A 7866-nucleotide genomic window follows, 5' to 3' on the forward strand; every position below is an offset into this window, starting at 1 on the left:
TGTTCCCCCCGCGCCAGGGCAGGGCCCTGCGGGGTGTGCGGGGGGGAATGTGCGGGGGGGAATGTGCGGGGGCGGCCGTGCGGGGGCGGCCGTGCGGGGGCGGGCGCAGGTGTCGGCGGTCAGCGGCACGGCCCCGACTGACCCACTTTACGGTCAGGTCTGCTCTTTTTCGGGGCAAACCCGCGCTTTTACAGGACTCCGGGCCTGAGCTGGTGGGATATTCACTGCGCAGCCGGCACGGGGGGGCGGGTGTTCGCGTCCCGGTGGTTTCGAGCTCCCCAGGTGCCCTCACAGCCAAGAACTTCTTCCCCACATCCCATCTCCATCTCCCCTGTTCCAGGGTCAAACCCTTCCCCCTCCTCCTGTGGCTCTCCTCCCTGATCCAGAGTCCCTCCCCATCTCTCCTGGAGCCCCCCTTATTTAGGGACTGGACGGGGCTCCAAGGTCTCCCCGGAGCCTTCTCTTCCCGGGAGCGGGGCCGGTGTGTGGGCACCAGTGGGGAAACTGGGAGTGGGGGCAGCGAAAGGAAAGACGAAGGCCCCCCAGGCTGGTCGGTGTGTGGCCGTGCTCTCAGACCCTGGCAGTAGCACATTTAAAAGCTGCACGGTGTCCCACGTCACCAACCCGGAGATATTTTTGACTGAAAGGACTCCAGCCCACTGCAGCGCGTGGCAGCACTGGAGGGAAGAGAAACGGGGGGAGGAGATTACATATTTGTACTTTAAAATTAAACAGTAATTTCAGAGTCCAGCCTATGGTTATATATATTGAGTTGGGACACACGTGTTTTTTCAAAGAAAAGGCCATTCTGCTGTTTTCCCGAGGCTGTGCCCTGTGAAGCCAGCTCCTCGGACGTGGCAGACGGTGCAGGTTTCGGCAGGGCTGGGGTCTGTGGGTGCCGAGGGACACCCTGCACCAGGGGGCAACGGGCTGGGTGACCAACGGGCTGCTGGAAGGGGAAACCAGCCCTGGAGCTGGGTAACACCGGGGTCAAGATTAACCTCAAATCAAATGCTGCCTTCGGTTTAGAAATAAAAAATTAAGAGAAACCACAAAATGTGTGTTTGTTCACCTCAGTTCCTCATATTTTTTTTTTTTCCCCTTTTCTGTTCCCCACCATCTCACCCCGCAGTGCTCAGACCCCGCTCCTGTGCGATGTCCTGGTGTGACCGCTGTGTTTGGGGACTCGGCCACCGTGTCCCGGGGCTGTGTGTTGGGTCTGTGGGACCCCCCGGCAGCCACAGCTGTGGGCAGAGGGACCCCAGATGTTCCTCCAAGCTTTGGCTTCACACTCCTGAGCGATGACAAAGTGGTGGCTGTTTGGGTATGGCCAGGCACTCCCTGGGTGACTTTGGCTCTCCTCCTTGGCAAGGGTAGCTGTTCCAGAGAGGCTGAACAGATGCCGTGACACAAGACAGCTGCTTTTGTAGGGGGGAATTAATGTAATCAAGGCTACTCCATCGTTAAAATAATCTGAAGTGTCAGATGGAGATGTGCAGAAGCAAGCTAGCTTGAAGATGGAAACTCACAATTTTTTTTTCCAGGCCAAAGTGTCCCAGAAGATGAGGTAACGTTAGAATAAGTCACGTAGAGCATTTTAGTAACGTAAAAAAAATACTGCCCATAGGGAAGCAGGGATGGAATGATCTCTTGCTAAAGCCTGGCTGGCTCCACAAGTTGTATTTCTTCTCTGCAGTGTGAGAGACTGTGCAGGGTCGGAGACAGCGCAGTGGTCCACAAAGGGCAAGGTGGGACACATGGCTGATCCTACCATACAGATCGCCAGGGCCCTTTGGGCTGAAAACAGCAGAAAATAGTGCAAGCAGGTAGTGCAAAAAGCTGGTTCAAATGTCGTCAAGAGGGGCTCCAGCCCTCCCAGCATCTCCGTGGCCTCCTCTGGCCCCACTCCAACAGCTCCGTGTCCTTCTGATGTTGGTGGCCCCAGAGCTGGAGGCAGCACTGGGGGGGTGTCTCCCCAGAGCGGAGCACAGGGACCTACTTAATGCAAATAATTCCAAATAAAACCTTAATTCTACATATCAGGTATTTATTACTGCTGGGAAGGGTTTTTTCTGCCCATGTGGTGCTCGGGCTGGGAGGGTATTTACATGCAGCACGGCAGAAGGTCTCAGCTGTGGCAGCCTTTGGCCATCCCGAGCCCCTCGGGTGCCGATGGGCAGCACCTCAACCTCTCCAGGTTTCCAGCTGAGCCCTGGCAAGGGCTAGCCCTGCCCTGATGGGCTGGGGGGATCATTTGGGTGTCAGCAAATGCCACCACAAGACCACAGATATGCTGGGAAATCACAGAGAAGCCTCAAAACCCGAATTAAGTCTGGGTTCTCAGGTAACTCTCAGAGGAGTTTCACCTTCACCGTGCTTTTTGGGGACAGTCCAGTCCATATGTTACTAATGGGAACTTCCATGGTGGGGTACCTTATTTCTCTTACTGTGGAAATTGTCAGCAAAAACTTAGGAAATGCTGAACCTGGAGCCCCCTGGCAGTTCATCTGGAATGCTGGGGTGTCTGCTGATCTCCTGGAAGCCTCTACCTGCAGCAATGACACCGTGGGACGAGAATGGAAACTTTGGCTTTGAAAGAAAAGTTTGTGGTCGTGTTCCATAAAACAGGAAAACCGCGAAGCCGAAGATGTAGAAAACCGGGAAACACCAGGCATTTGTGTGTTGGGCCCTTAAAGAGCTGAAGATTGAGAAACAAAAGTTTACTTTTCTATTTTGACCGTTTTCCGGATTTTTAGGCTGACCTCAAAGCTCTATTTTTAGGCGGCTGTTTGTACAAAGCATGATGGAGAGCAGCTTTTTCCCCCCAAACTGGAGCTGGTTACGTAAGGAAAGGATTAGAACAGCCGTTCATGTTTCTTTATTTATTTTGGGTTCTAACTAGCCACCCGGATGGGCTGTGGCTCCGGTGGACGAGGTGGCCGTACCCCGTGAGGTGACACAGGAGGGGCTGGGGACGCCGGAGCGATGTCCCCGGGGCTGGGAATGGAAGCAGCAGCAGCCGGGCTGGGTGATTTGCATAGAGGTCATGTTTTCCTAATGCGTGTCTTGTCGAAGCAGACAGCATGTAAAAGAGGACGGTTAAAGCCTGACCCAGCCATGTTTTTTAAATTTCAAATTACGCATAAAGTATGCGTTAAATTAATTAGGGAATTCATTAAGAAGAGAAGAGTAAAGAAACTAGTTAGCAGCGTGCAACATTCAGTAATGTAAGCCATTTTCTATAATTGTTATATATAATTTGTCTCATAACATTATCCTTTGATAAATTATTGCAGCATCATATGATATATGTAGCTTATTAACAGTTTCATTAATTACTATTAGAGCAAAGGCACTCTGAAATCTGGTGCACACGAGAGCAAGTGTTGAAGCAGATGGTTGAAATTAGTGAAACGCAATCGGTTGCTGAACCCTTTTACCTAATTACGTTATTACATCAAAATAGTTCAACTAAATTTGTCGGGTTGTCGGCCCGGCGCTGGGGTGTTCGGAGCCACCGCCATGGTGTGGGGGGATCACCCCGGACCCCCACCTCCCTGTGGGGTGCAGGGACCTTCTGGGTGCCCTCCACTGGCCCCAGAGCCCCTGTGCCAGCCCTGGACCTCCTGGTGGACCCCAGAGCTCACCTGCTTCCTGAGTTGGCCTCCTCATCCTCCTCCTGGCCCCAAAGAGCATCGTTTCCTGCCCCTTTCCAGGGCATCCTGGCTGTACTCGGGCACGTACGTGTCCCCGGGACCACGCAGGGACAGGTCTGGAGTGGGCAGCTCTCCTGGGGTTTGGGTTTGGGTGCGTGATTTGCAAATTCTGAGTTTCAGAAGGAAGAAGTCCAGCTTTCCACCATGGCTGCTCTGTGGCAGGAGGAGATCTGCCGGGTGGGACACGGAGACACTGCGGAGATGGGAAAGGGGCTTCAGCAATGCCCAGGGGTGCCCATGCCAAACGGGTCTGGAGCCTCTTCGTCCATAACACTCAAAGGTTCTTCTTCCTTTTCTTGACACAAGCCTGAGATTTCTTTATTTTGGGGACCAGGGGCCATGAAAGAAGGCTTGGAAAGTAAAAACAAACCCAAGGGATAAGCAAAGATGGAGCCCAGGTCTGCTGGGGCACTTGAAGGGCAAGCCTTGAGCTCAGCCAGGACAGGCACCCGCGTTACCCTGTGCCGGGAGCCAAGAAGCTTCCCTGGCTGCCCATCAGGCCGAAATTCATAGAAACGGTGATACGTACAGCTGGGAGAGCAAGGAGGAGTGAGGAGCCCTGAGTGTGGCACTAAAACACCCAATATACTCTGTTCCCGCAGGTCCCAGGCACCAAATACACTCACGCCCTGCACCTCTGCTGGTGCAAAGGCATCTACAGCTGCTGTTTGTTTAAGCTTCCTCAATTCTTCCCTTTTACACCTGAATAAACCCAAAGAAACACGAAGCACATGACTTTCCTGTGTCCTCGAAGCCCAGCTCTCTTGGGGTGACACCCCAGGGAGGGAACCCTTCCTCCTCCTTCCAGGACAGGGAGAGTTACCTTCTGCACAGCATTTTGAGACTTCAGCAGCTGTGAGCTCACATCATTTTCAGAAGTGTCCAAATTTGCAAGAAAATTGCAGGAAAAAAAAAATCACTTACAATCACTTCGAAGTAGGGTATTTCATGCAACGGAAAATTACTTACTTTCAGATTTATTAAAGGAGGAAATTTAGGAAAGAAACACCATTGCAGCAAGGACAGGAGCATGTGAGTTTTGATACGATCATTTTTAGTTCTTTTTTCTCTATGCTAAATTTTAGCCAACGCGCACAGCTTCTGGAGCATGGGGGGGGAACCTGCTCCCCTCTCTACATCCCACCCACCACAGCTCTGTCCTGGGCCATTCCCACCATGGACCACCTGTCCAGGGATGCCAGTCTTGCCCCATCCCTTCCAGCACCCGTCTGTCAGACTCCCTGGGGGGCAGCTGTGGAGGGGGGGGGTCCCCAGCCCTGCTGGGGTGGCTGTGGAGAGGGGACTCCATCCCTGTTGGGTTGGCTGTGGAGGGAGGACTCCATCCCTGCTGGGGGGTGGCTGCAGAAGTTGGGGACACCTCAGCCCTCCTGGAGGGTGGCTGCGGAGCCCCCCAGCCCAGCCATTGGGGCAGACCCCCACCCGTTGCTCCCCCTCCCCACGGAGGCTGGTGGCCCTGCCATGAATGCATTAGCAGGAGAGCCCAACCTTTCATCCTCAGCCTGATTAATGCATGGACGGATCCAGATTTTTGTCAATACATCCTCCTGCCTGTGCTCAGCTGGCGGGGCAGGGGGCTGGAAGCCTCTTCAAAAGACTTATTTAATATTTGAGGTTCTTGCCAGCTCACCTCTGCTCACATTGTTCTCTCCGTCTCCTGCCCGAAAGGCCAGACCCGTTGCTGGAGACACAAGTGCTGGTTCTGCAGAACGAGGTGTGGGTGTGCCACAGTGGGCACCTTCCTTTGCTGCACGGGCACCAAAGGCAGCTTTCCTCTAATATTTGCACGAGCAGGACTGGGCACACACACACACACGCATTAGTGAACAGCAAACACGAGGGGACAGGGACACGGCTGGCCTTTATCTCCAGCGGGAACCAAGGCAGATGTCTCCCCACGTGGTTTTGGGGCTGCCCGGGCACCAGCAGCTCCTTCCCTGGGCACACCTGAGGGGATGTGGGCCCCCTTGGCACGGGGGGAAGGAGGAAAGCCCTGGCTGCTCCCCGAGTGTGTGCAGCCCTTCTCCAGAGCCCTGGTACAACATGCTTGTAGTGGTGCTCGTCTTCATCAACGTGAAATCAAAGATAAGGGTCTCCCTTCTGAGTCTCAGCCTACTCCTTCTCTCTTTGGGGGATAATGCTTTGCTCTTTGGGGACTAAATATATTCAAATGAATCACTTCTTGTATTAGTTTCTGTGCACAATCTTTTCTTAAAAGAGGGAGATTTCCTTCAGCAGGCGAGTGTGTGGTCCCCGCTCCTGTGTCACCGCGTGGTGGGAGCAGGTCCCCGTTGGGGGTGAAGGAGGTGGGTGCCTCAGGTTCCTGCCCCTCAGCATCGCTCTTCCAGTGCAAAGGGAACAGGAACTGGTACATTTTTTACCACAGCTATTTCTGGGAAATGCTGTGGAAGTGTTTTGGTGATTAATCTCTCTAACCCCTTCGACCAGGACATTGGCAGGAATCAAAACTAGCAGGGAGTTCAAAAGGATAGTTAACAAACCCGAAATGATTGGGTTTGGATGGTTTTTTCCCTCAATACTTCCCTCTCTCTGGGGGTGAGCAGATGTTTGAAACCCCTCGGTGATACACTCAGTCCCTGTACAGATACTTGGAGCTACCAGCACCGTCAGCATCCTCTGTGAGCATTCTCCATGAGCATCTTCCTGAGCATCCTCCCTGAGCATCCTTCCCCGGACAGGGCAGGATGACACCAACCTGGCTCCTCCAACACAGATTTAAACCTTCCCTTGGAGTTCTCTCTTTCTTCTCTCCTGGAAGGCACTAGGCAGGGTGTGCTCTGTACCCCCAAATACGTTAATATTTAAAAACTGCTGTCATTGGTAACGCTCCTGATAGCAGCAAATGTACATTCCTTGTATAATATTTTAAGGTGGGTGATCACAGGAATGGATAGATCTGACCAGCCCTCCCCTGACATGTGGGGTGGCCGGGTGGTCGCTGGGCTGGGCAGCCCTGTCCTGAGCACGAGTTGGTACTTGGATGGCTGTGGGACGATATGCCACATAAAGACCCGCTGTGTGGTGGCCGTCAGGCACTGTCGCTGTCTCGCTGAGCAATCCGCATGCATGATGCGTAAGAAAGTAAAAATAATCACTAATCTATTGCAAGCCGGGGCAAGTAATCAGCAATATGTAATGTACTCTCTCCTCGGGGCTGCCACTCAAAGTGGTTTCCGAAGCAATCTCAAAAGCCCAGAGGTTCTTTAAAGATGAATTCCTGGTCTTGTCCCTGGTGTGCCCAAAACCAGGTCCCCAGTGTCCCTGTGGCACTCCGGTGCCCGTCGGAAGGAGCAGGCTCATCGGGCCTCTGCTGCTGGCCCTGCTGGGGGGGAAGGAAGGAGCAAACAACCGGGAACTGAGGTTTTGAAGTTGTTCTTTGCTGTAGGGGTGATAATGAACTGAGACACCGACCCCTCCTGCCAGGGCTGCTGAAGGCACTGGGGGCTCTGGAGAAAATCACGGAGTTGCCTGTGCTGGGAGGGACCCTGAAGATCAGGGATACGATAGAATCATACAATCGTCTGGGTTGGAAGGGACCTTAAAGATCATCTAGTCCAACCATCAACCTAACTCTGACAAAAAAATAAGTAAGAAATAAGCAATAAAAAAACCCCAAACACTAAACCATATTCCTGAAGACCATGTCAAGCCATCTTTTGAACACCTCCAGGGATGGTGCCTCAACCCCTTCCCTGGGCAGCCCATTCCAATGCTGGATAACCCTTTCCGTGAAGAAATGTTTCCTAATATCCAATCTAAACCTCCCCTGGTGCAACTTGAGGCCATTTCCCCTTGTCCTATCTCCTGGGACTTGGGAGACGAGACCGACCCCCGCTTCTCTGCAGATATAAGGCAGGAGGAATTTTTGGGATGCTATGGGGGGGCAGTGGGGTGCAGGGCCAACTCCCCCCCCCGAGCCCCGGGGCTCCCCGTGGGCATCCTCTGCGTGGAGGGAACACCGCGGCCCTGACGCGGGGCTGGAAACGCCGCTTCTCCTGCGGCGCCGGGACGCCTTTCCCCGGAGGGGCTCGGGGTCTGGCGGGCGCGGGGCCCCCCCGCACGGCCGGGGCCGGGGGGAGGGTGCGGGGAGCGGGCGCTGCGCGGCCGCCGC

This window comes from Calidris pugnax, unplaced genomic scaffold (assembly GCF_001431845.1).
Source record: "Calidris pugnax isolate Ruff unplaced genomic scaffold, ASM143184v1 scaffold48, whole genome shotgun sequence".
Lineage (NCBI taxonomy): Eukaryota > Metazoa > Chordata > Aves > Charadriiformes > Scolopacidae > Calidris > Calidris pugnax.